Below are 12143 nucleotides of genomic sequence, written 5' to 3'. Positions count from 1 at the left end.
ACACACGTGCACTCACACACACACATTTACAGTATACACATTATCATCAAAATAATAATGATGATAATGGAGAATTTGAAACAGTTTGTAGGTTTGTGCTAATGACGTAAGTTTAGCTATTATGGGTTATTAATGCTGGTGGGCATTTGCATACACAAGTACTGTTTTTATATTTGCTTACTTCTAGGTGACAAGTAGCCGCTCTTCACACTGACTCACATATTAGTTGACCGGCATGTAATATGGTGTCGTGCCATCTTTTCTTTTTCGCATTTCTTTATAGATTACACACAGAGGGTGAACCCTGGCAGCGATTTTTTTCTCTGCCTATGTTGCCATATCAGGAGGATTTTAACACAAGACGGTCAATATTCACGTCTAATAAAGTCAACTGATCTATATTTGGTGAATCCAATGAAGGATGAAAATCGAACCCCACAGGTTAAAAACACTGTGGACAGCCTGATACTGTAACTGCCTCCCACAGGTAAACACATAACACTACAATCTGGGCTGCAGGTTGGTGTTTACCAGAAGCAAATGACCGCAAATGCAACATCATATTGAAGTCAGTTAAGTGCCACCACACAACACAATTTAAACGCCTAGGTCATTCATTTAACAAAGATTTGAACGCTCGTGTGAACAGGGCCTACTATTGCTAGGATTGGCACCAGTTTGTTTCAACCCTAAACTGGATAAGCAATTTAGATAATAGAAGGGTGGATGTAGCTTTATTGTTGATTTAAAGTGATGAGTGAAACAGTTCAAGCAAAACTGATTCTGCAGCAAGCTCGGTGCTTCAATGAATCATGAAACAAATGGTGTTTCACCACCAGGGAAATTCATGTCATTGAATATAAAACTTATTTAGTTCCTTTCTAGAGGTATTTGCATGCATAAATTCCACAAGAAACTGTAATGTCATTTAGTGTTTATATCTCTTGTAAAAAATAATCAACAGAGTAACTTCACACATTTTGTTCAGCCACTAGGCTCGTCCTTGTAGTACAAGCGACATCTTGCCAATTGTGATGACAATGTTGAAGATTGCAGTTCTAATGATGCATAAAAGACAGAGAAGAAACTTGAAGTTCCACATTGCTTGTGGCATGCATAGCCTCACCCTCTTCTGCAGCAATCAAGAAATGGGAAAGTACAGTTGCTAGGTAATGGTGGAGGGGGCGGGGTTAATGGCTTTCCATCTAGTAAGATTTTTCCTGTGGAGAAAACAGTAATGTGCATTGTGGTGTGTTTTAGTCTGACTTTGTGTGGAAAACATGCAGCATGTCACATGTAATGTGAATGAGGGGCCTAAATAGAATTGATAAGACACGTGCACTTTAAGTCACATGCAGCTGAAAGAAATAAAGTTAAAAACGAAAGTGTGATTGGGGGTTTTGAGAGTAATATTGCTTTAAAAAAAACCAAAATGTTTGATGCTGTTTATATAATGAATTATATTGTTAGTTTTGTGAAACTCTGTGCATATCAAAACCTACCTGTTTCACTCACTACTAATTATTTATATGATTGCACCAGACAGCTTCCTGTACAGTGTGAAGTATTTTACTGGACAATATGAAGATCATTTGTGTCAGTTCATTTGCAGGCATGATCAAATAAAATGACCGAAAATAGCAAACAAAATTGTAAAAAGGATAAAGCTGTCTAGAGTGCCTGTTACTGTGACAACACAAAAACATATAGACTTTTTAGATTTATGAATGAAATTATCCATACAGCTCTTTGATGGAAAACAAAATAAGAACATCTTATATATAAATGTCTATGCGTGAAAGTGTCTGTCTGTCCGGCCCAGAAGTGCGAAGCTACATCATGAAGCTCAAAGAAAGTGACTCTGTCGCCAAAGTGAAACCGACGCCGCTAATACACAAGTGAGGTGAGAACATCGGCAAAACAAAACCTCAGAGGAGAGAAAAACTTCGCTTAGCTGCTGATAGACAAAGGAGACGAGCATGTCTGCAAAATGAAACCGACGAGGACCTGCTAATAAACAACCGATGTGATTGATTAATTGAAGTTCCAGAATCCATGGTTTCTGGGAGCCTGAGCTTTTTACAGCAGGGGCTTACACAGCTAGTATATTATACCAGTATTGGCGCACTGCACGATAATGTGCAGTGAATACACCTAATGACTTAAGCATTCCCAGTTTTCATACTCTTTCTCTGTACATTTAGCATTCATTTGCTCAGAGGTTGATGCACTTGTCGCTTCATGAGCAGCTCTTCTTTTATCCACCCTAGCAGCCCACTTCTTCTCTTCTTTCGTCGGTATCTTTTCACATTAAAACTGATTAAGTCAGTGTTTGTGTTGCAATTATTTTGTATGTTTTCTTTAATTTTTCACTTAAGCTGGCACTTAAGTCTTCAATCTGCCTCAAGAATGTTTCAAGATATGAAGAGTTAGAGGAAGTGACGGCGAAGGTGGTAGGGGTGAGAACGGCGCCCTTACCCATTCACCGCACCGCCGCCCTGCTGGCCGCTGCTGAGAGTTGATTCTACAATAAAATAAAATAAAAATACAAACTGGAATAACCTTGGAGGTCAATCATCACCCCAAAAGTGGATAGTAAACGTCACGTAGTTTATGTGTACCAAATTTCAGGTCAATGGGTCAAACGGCTTGCAAGCTACAGGTGATTTTAAATCCTGGATAGACAAACGAACAGCCATGGCAGCGTATTGTGCAGTATATAAAGATATCTCAATAGAGACAATGTCTTGTTCATGGGATAATGAAAAATAACTTGTGAAAAAAGGACAGAATAATTTAGTTAAGATCTACATTCATAAAATCTTTTAATCTAATACAATATTTCAGTCATCTGGTTCTAGGGAAGCTTTCAGAGTTACAGTATAACCAGGACATACAGCTAGTTACAAGCACCTCTTCACTGAAGGCCTTGTACTGCATTACATTCTCTTGTCTACGAGGCACAATCTACTGCAAGAATCTTGTCACTCTCAAGACATAATATAGGACATGCTACTCATTTATAGCTCTTACCTATTTTACTTCTGATATCCTCGAGTTTCTATTGTCAGTGATGAATCAAGGTACTCTTTGGTGACCTTTCTATGAGATTTTGTCCAAACTATAGTTGAGCTTTGTTTGCATCTCAGCAAGAAGAGATGTTGTAACATAATAAAGCATTCCTTAAATCCACCTAATCTAAGTCAGGAGTTCAGGGTAGGGCAGAGCTTATCCCAACAGCATAGACATCAAGGCATGCAAGAGCCCTGGATGGGGTGCCAGTCTATTGCAAGGTTCATTCACACACACTATTCAGTTTGGAATTGCCAATGAATCTAAACTGAGCATCTTTGGGGATGAGAAACCAGAGTACACAGGGGAACCTGCAAAGTCCACCTGGAAAATGACCCAGAAGAAAATTTGAATTCAGGACACTGAATACATTTATCCACTACGTTAGCATGCCACCCCAATGTCGATTCTAACAATTTTCAGATCTTTCCAGACACCAAATGTAGCCACTGAGCCATCACACCAGGTAGTGAATCACCAGCAGCTCTGCTACACCTGTCTGTCACTAAATGAAGGACATAAAGCATTAAATAAAAGATCAATAAGAATGGCTCAACAAAAGTAACATTCTTCCCCAAAAGATTAAAACTTTTCATTTTTTTAAATTAATACTTTACTAAATGGCTTTTATAGAATTTTATTTTACTAACACATCAGTATAAAGCTTGTATAAAGATCTCCTGACATAGTATGAATGAGAACGACAACTAATCACAGTATCCAGGTCAAAGTCCAATGCAGACTTTTAAATTCAGTTGTAAACATATTTATGTGTGTAGCCATCATCTGCACTTTCATCATTTCCTATATTATGTGGATTGCTTTTAAAGTGAGAACAAATGTTCAGCAACTCCTGAAAAATTGACAATGTGGACTCCCTGTAAAATGCTTTTTCAAGAAACTATTATTATTATTATTATTATTATTATTATTATTATTATTATTATTATTATTATTATTATTATTATTATCTTCAAAGGACTGGCACCCTTCTGACATTGGCTCCTGCATTATGGCTAATACTGCCATGTTACATGACCCTGAATTTGATTAAACAGGTTTAAGAATGTTGTATTATCAATACTATTATCATTATTATTATTACTACTACAACTATTATTATTTTCATTTGTGTAGAAACTATCCTTGGACTTTCATTATCAAAAGAATGTCACTAGATTAGGCTACAGCTTACCACAACCTGTACTGGGATAAAGAATTCAATAACAAATAGATAAAAAGAAAAAGTGATTTCCTATATGGGCGGCACGGTGGAGCGGTGGGTAGCGCTGCTGCCTCGCAGTTGGGTGATCTGGGGACCTGGGTTCGATTCCCGGGTCCTCCCTGCGTGGAGTTTGCATGTTCTCCCCGTGTCTGCGTGGGTTTCCTCCGGGCACTCCGGTTTCCTCCCACATTCCAAAGACATGCAGGTTAGGTGGATTGGCGATTCTAAATTGGCCCTAGTGTGTGCTTGGTGTGTGGGTGTGTTTGTGTGTGTCCTGCGGTGGGTTGGCACCCTGCCCGGGATTGGTCCCTGCCTTGTGCCCTGTGTTGGCTGGGATTGGCTCCAGCAGACCCCTGTGTTCGGATTCAGCGGGTTGGAAAATGGATGGATGGATGGATTTCCTATATTGTTATTTTAGGAATTATTTACAATATTTATTTTTTTTATATTGTCCTTCTATAGCAAACACCACCCTCAGGTGCTTCGGAAGATGAACATGTTGTCTGTATAAATTAGCACATATATACCTAAAATATTTTGAAAATGTCATTCACAAATGACTGAAATACTGCGATTGAGCATTGGATAATCTGTAGAGCATGACTCTATATTCATAATGTCTACTTGAATTATTAAATGCAGTCTTCCACTCAAGTCTTGAAATAAATGAGATATAATTTCATGAATACCTGAAACCTGATTACATGATGTGGAGATAAACGGAAGAGGATAACACTGCACAACAATTTTTTTGAAAAGTCTTGCTTCCTGAAAGGTTTTTGCTGATTGTGACAGGTACCTACTGGGTATGCATAAATATAGTTTGGTTTTTACTGTATCACATACTGTAGCAACTCTGAGAATTAGACATTTATATGTTTACTGACAATGTATTCAGCCACATGTTTCACATAAGCTATTAAATTCAACAGAATTCAAAGTGTTTGGCTCCTGATTTTCTTTTTATTCAATGTCTGGTGCATCACGTTGCAGTGTCCAACAGTAGTCAGCAAGCATTGACGGATTCCAGTTGCCCTGGTATCGTTTCTCCATAATAGCAATGTCCTGGTGAAACCTTTCACCGTGTTCGTTACTGACAGCACTGAAATTTGGCTCTGTAATTGCCCAGAAAATTGTCAGCAACGTCTTTGAAGGCTTTCCAGGCAACTTTTTCGGGCCCAACTAACAGATCTTCAAACCGCTTGTCACTCATAACATGTCTGATCTGGGGGCCAACAAAAATGCCCTCTTTGATCTTGACGTCAGTTGTTCTAGGGAACATCTGTCTTAAATAATGAAAACATTCACCTTCCTTGTTCAGTGCTTTCACGAAATTCTTCATAAGTCCCAGTTTTATGCGAAGAGGAGGCAAAAATATCTTTGCCGGGTCGACAAGTGATTCATGTGCCACATTTTTCTGTCCTGGAACTAACTTTTTATGGAGTGGCCAGTTCTGTCAAGAATAGTGTGACTGTTTGGCTGTCCCATTCACAGATGAAACAACAGCACTTTGTATAGCCGAGCTGCAGTCCTAGTAACAGAGCAACGACTTTAAGATCTCCACAGATATTCCAGTTGTACCTGCTATACTAGACGTGCTTCAGCAACAGTTTCATATTCTCATACGTTTTTTTTATGTGTGCTGCATAGCCAACAGGTACTGAAGGATAAACATTGCCATTGTGTAGCAGAACAGCTTTCAGGCTTAACATTGACAAATCAATGAAGAGACGCCACTCTTCCGGGTTGTGATCAAAACCCAAGGCCAAGAACAATCCTTCAATGTCACAACAGAAACAGAGACTGTCAACTTGTGCAAAAAATTTGGTTATATCATGATGTCGGCTCGAAACACAGAAATTTTCATACCTGGTGACAGCAAATACCATTCCTGCAGTCTCAAACCCAGCAGCTTGGCTTTTGCTTTTGACAGACCCAAATCTCTGACCAAATTGTTCAGTTCAGACTGTGTTATCAGATGTGTATCACCTGATGAGTCTGGGTCAATGTCACTATCAGTACCCTGCATTGCAGTTTCTTCATCTGGTTCATCTAAGGTCCAATCCTCTGGTGGTTTCAGAATTGGAAGACTGTTGTCATGTGGCACCGGTCTCATTAATGAAGGCAGATTAGGATATTCAATTGACTTCTTGTTTTTGGCAGAGAAACCAGACACATTAGTCAAACAGAAGTAACAGTTCATCACATGGTCTTTCTGTTCTCACCATATCATCGGAACAGCAAACGGCATCTTCTTTCGAGTGCCTCTGAGACAGGCTCTCAGACTGACAGCACATGTCGCACAGCAACTGTGAGGTGCCCATTCCTTGTCTTGGTCACCAGTTTTGCAGCCGAAATACAGATGATAAGCTTTCTTCACAAGAGCAGTCATCCAACGTCTCTGAGGCGCAAGTGTATATTCGCCACAGATATAGCAGAGTGTATCACAGCTGTTACGACATTGACAAGACATAATGTCTGACACCAAAACATCTATAGCATCAAGCCTACTTACTGTTATATCGCTGCAGATACTATACTTTACTTTACTGATACTATACATACACACTGACTATCTATATTATCCAAATGAGCGGGATCGGTGTATGCAAGCCACCTTTATAGCATGCTGAGACAGCATCAAGCCCGTTCAAACAATGGTTCAAACAGGCTGCACAAACCGTTGTTGAAAAGTCACTTACGGGAGCGAAAATGTTTGGATACAAATATAAGAAAAAATCATGACAAAACTCTGGAACGGTACGTGATTTGTAAATTTTGATGTGATATTCATGATCAGCACCCAAAAATCTGTAAGAAACACCCAACAATGTTGAAGAAGCAAAACTTTATTGTGCAGTGTAATTGATCTTTTCTTCTTTTCCTTCTTCCTCTTCATCCTTTCCCACTTCTATATAGAGTCAATGTGCTTGATCAACCTTCTCAAGTCAGCTCAGTCCTGCACCACCTCCTCAGTCAAACCCTTTACCTTCAGATCTTCTTTTACTTTATCCATCCACATTTGCTTTGGCCTCCTTCACTTTCTCTTCCCCTGTACTTCCATTCTTACCACTCCTTTGTCCATATATTCATTGTCTCTCCTCATCACATGTTCATACCACCTCAACCTACTTTCTTGTACTTCTTTGATATCTCTCCCACTTTTGTTGAACCTCTGTCTCATTTCTTATCCTTTCCTTTTTCGTAACTCCACATATCCATCTTAACATTCTCATTTCTGCCACATCTTCTCCTGTGTTCTCTTTACTGCCCATGTCTCAGCTCCATACATCATTGCTAGTCATACCATTATCTTAAAAACCTTACTTTTAACTTTTGCCTTAATTTAGGATGACTGATCTTTACTGTTGTTTTATTAAGCTCCCTGTAATCAGTGCAAGGACACAACCCACCATCTTTTTGCTCTGTGAAGAAAAAGATCAGTGTCTATAGTACAGATTTGAAGGTGCTATAAATTTATTATGGGCGGCACGGTGGCGCAGTGGGTAGTGCTGCTGCCTCGCAGTTGGGAGACCTGGGGACCTGGGTTCGCTTCCCGGGTCCTCCCTGCGTGGAGTTTGCATGTTCTTCCCGTGTCTGCGTGAGTTTCCTCCGGGCACTCCGGTTTCCGTCCAAAGACATGCAGGTTAGGTGGATTGGTGATTCTAAATTGGCCCTAGTGTGTGCTTAATGTGTGGGTGTGTTTGTGTGTGTACTGTGGTGGGTTGGCACCCTACCCAGGATTGGTTCCTGCCTTGTGCCCTGTGTTGGCTGGGATTGGCTCCAGCAGACCCCCGTGACCCTGTGTTCGGATTTGGCGGGTTGGAAAATGGATGGATGGATGGATAAATTTATTATGTATATTAAACAACAACACAAAGAGCTTCAAATAAACAGACGTAGAGTACAACAGCTTCCTTTTTTTTTTTTTTTTTTTGCTAGTGACTTTCTCCAGATCACACAACATAGAGTAGTGAAGACTGAACAGGCATCTTTGAGGTTTTCAGTCTAACATCATGACCACTAAGACCTACCACCTTGTATAAGAATGTGCTATATAAATAAATGTTGTTGTTGAAATGCTAGCAGGATATGTGCTTGCACTGGGGAATTGGCTCTTGGGAACTAGCTGGTGGTGGAGACTGAATTGCATTCGTTGTGGTATGCTGTCCAATTTCTGATTTATTAGCTCACACTGCCATACGCTTGGAGCAGTGCCCCGATTCCTGTCCAGACATTTAACCATTAGGCCACATTGCTCTACAGCAGGAGCAGAAACAGATTTTAGCCACACAGCCTAGATGTCAAGTTATTACTCCTGATTGCGTTGCTTCACTATCAAGTGGCAGTATTATAAATTACAACAAATATATCTATCTTATTTAATACATTTTATGTCTCATGGAACTGGTACTATCAAGACAAGATTAGGCACAGGGTGAGATCTCCCTATCACTCATTTGAAAGCAAGTTCAGCAAGTTCAGGGTATACTCACAGTCATACTTTCATATTAAACTGTTAATTGACCTAAACTGTGCTTCTTTGGAAGATAAATGGAAACTGCAGTACTTGGAGGAAAATGCTCACAGAGATATAGAGGACATGTAGAAGGCACACAAACAGTGACCAGACCAAAACATTGAACTCCGTTTCCTGTATCAGTGAGGCAGAAATGTTAATCTTTATGCTCCCCATGCCACCCATTCAAAACAAAAAGAATTACGCATGCAGAGTGGACTAATAGATGAATTCCTGAACATGAGGCACACATTTCCACCATTGTTTAAAATACAATGCAGGGTTAGTAAAACTACAAAAGGAGATGAATCAAAGTCAGTGAGGGGCCTCTGATTATGTAATAATGTGGTTGAAAACACAGTTGAAACACCAAATACCAAACAGTGTTAACTCCTCTAGACTCAAAGTCAAGGATTTGAACCACAGAGTTCGCTTTTGTGTGTTAACTTTTGTTTGCTTTTTATCTACAGTAAATCCACTAAAGTCTCAAACAGAATGCCTCTTCATTGTAGGGCACATTCCAACACCCACACAGTTTCTCTTTGTGCCGATTTACTGATATGCCATTAGAATCTGAGATCAAACTGGAAAACCCGTTTGTACTCACACGAGTACGGGGAGAACATGCAACCTCCACAAAGAAAGTGACTGAGCTGGCTAGTGACTTGAGGTAGAAGTGCCACTTTGCCATTTTTTTTCTTTCTATTTACAGTTTTCGCAATGTCGATGGAATGCCCTGAAGTTCATGAGATCACTCAATGCTTGCTCTTGTGACTTCTATCATCTCACTTAGCTTCCAGCTCTGTCTAGTCCACAGTTCTCTTGTGGGCAATATCTGAAAGATCCGTGATTATTGTATTATGAACTCCTTTGGTGGAGTATCTTTTGCTGCTATGTCCTCTCCTTTAATATGCCTAATTATGCATTGAATGAGGAGAAGATTGCATTAAGGCTTTATTTCTGTAAGGATATGTTTCTGTCATCTCTAAAAAAACTAATAAATGACAACCAGGAGGTGTGAGCCAAGAGCAAAGTTGAGTTACATTGCTTTTTTCACTTGCATGAATGAATGAATGACTAAAATGTTACTGCCAAGCAACACATAGGAAAGAAATGAAATCATTGTTATAAATTTGTCTTAATATTATGTTTATAACATAACACTTTTGGGCTGTAGTGATGTTTTGCTCCATTTCATCGAACAATGGATGAAAAAGACACACACTATGAGTTTACATTGAGTCTGAGATTAAATGCTGAGATTAAATGTGGGTGCATTGGATTCTACTGATGATTAGATTTTTTATTTTTTCAATTTTATTTTTTTAATCTTCCTGTTTGATTCAGACCTGTAACTCTGCTGATCAGCAAGCAGATTTTAAAAATTTATAAAATTATGTTTCATTTCCTTAATTGTACATATAGTTACTCTTGATTTACACAATGGGTAAACTGGACAAATAAAAAGAAATTTCCTAATCATGACTGCAATGGTTTGTGAAATTTAATCCCAAGGCATAATTTCCATTTTTGACTGTTTTAGCCTCAGGCAATCCTTGCTTTAGAGCAGATGTTAAATGGCCTGAAGAGACAGAACGTTTGCACAAAGCAATGCAAGTAAAATTATTGAGACCCGGATTTCCTCAAGCTGTTATATTAAACACAATGAAATTAGGAGTTAGAGACAGAGCAAAAAAAAAACTAAAAAAACAGGATATGTGATCCGAATTGATTTCCTGATCTTAGGCTCTAATTCTTTGTGAAGCTTGCACGCTATCATGTGTGCATTGGTTTTCATTAAGGCACTCTGGTTATCCATTCCTGCTTAATTCTCAGCCCCCCTTGCCTCTTGTAATTTCTTTATTTATTTATATGTATATTTGGATAAAAATTAAATAATTAGTAATTTAAAGTGTTAGACTTAAAAAGTTAATTCCTTTTTCTTAGGAGACTAACATCATACCCTGGGTTTATTGCATCTGTACTGTACTATAACAAGTCATCTCAATTTTATTCATTTCTACCCCACTTCTGGGAGCTTGTTTTGATTCGGATGTGCTCTGTCTCTTGGCATGTAAGAGGACTGGGACTTTGCGAAGTGTGGTCTAGCCTGACATGGATAGGCAAAGCCGGGTTGGGGTGGAGTGGGGAGAGAGCAAGTTACTTCTTATTTATCTCTTTTACTTCCACCCCTGTAAGTTCCAATTTAATAATAAGCTCCTTAGCCATAATATCTGGTAATAATATGAAATGAAGGTTAAAGCTAATTTATGAAACAATGCACATCTTACACTGAATATTACAAAATGTCCTCAAAAGTTCAAAAGCAGTGTCTCTCTGACCAAATAGTAAAATTTGTGAGTTGGAATGTCAAAGGTCTCAATCACAATCTGAAGAGAAAAAAGTATTCTCCCACTTAACAGGCCGAAATGCTAAGATAGCATTTTTACAGGAAACTAATTTAACAAGTAAGGACAAGTTTCGAAAGCAAAAAAATTGGGTTGGCCAAAATTTCACTCCAGCTATACAAAGAAAACTAAAGTTGTGGGGATCATAATACATAAGACAGTGTCATTTGTAGCATCAGACATAGTATCCTGATAGGGCTATTTGTAATGATGCTGGTTAATTTATTTAAATCTAAAGTAATTTTGATTAATATCAATGTTCTTAATGTACATAACAGAGATTTAATCCAAAATGGTTTTGCATCAATTCCCAATATGAACACTCATAAAATTATAATGGCTGGAGACTTCAATTGTGTTGTAAATCCAGACAATGGCGATAACATCTAATACTGCAAAAATACTCATAGTTTGTAATGGATCATAACTTATCAGACCCATGGAGATTCTTATATCTAAACTCAAAAGAATATTCCTTCTTCTCACCAATACATCACAATCACTTGTCACACACGTGTGTTTAGGAGACAACTAAAGGGCTTGAATACATGTGATTCCATGCTAGACCAGGGGGTGGCGAAGTGCACTAATTTTCCCCCCTCGATTTCCCTCTCTGGGGCAGCCAATGACATCACTTCCGGTTCTGGTATTGATGACATCACTTCCTCCACTGGCCTTTAAAGCTGCCATCTTGTCTCAAGAGAATCAGTTCTGTTTTGGACTCAGTTGTATGAACATGTCTTTCATTTTGAATCAGTTTTGCAGCCAGGGACAATTATATGGTTGGCTGCCCCAAACCTTCTCCACGTCTTATGGTCGTTTTTGTGACACACTCAAGAATTGATTGTTTCTTTATTGATAATAACTTATCAAATTTTGCAAGTATAACAATATTGTTATCTCTGATTATGCTCCCCGA

The 12143-nt window shown here is 38.8% G+C and overlaps 1 protein-coding gene across 1 annotated transcript in view; it reads left to right on the top strand.

The window, feature by feature from the left end:
- LOC114646079 (protein S100-A1-like) overlaps positions 1-12143 on the top strand; it is a 349931-nt gene that overhangs the window by 245291 nt on the left and 92497 nt on the right. The gene's annotated exons all lie outside the window — the stretch shown is intronic.

The sequence above is a fragment of the Erpetoichthys calabaricus genome, chromosome 2, assembly GCF_900747795.2.
Source record: "Erpetoichthys calabaricus chromosome 2, fErpCal1.3, whole genome shotgun sequence".
Classification (NCBI taxonomy): domain Eukaryota; kingdom Metazoa; phylum Chordata; class Cladistia; order Polypteriformes; family Polypteridae; genus Erpetoichthys; species Erpetoichthys calabaricus.
The sequence above is the reverse complement of the archived record's forward strand: the minus strand, read 5'-3'. Positions and strand labels throughout refer to the sequence as shown.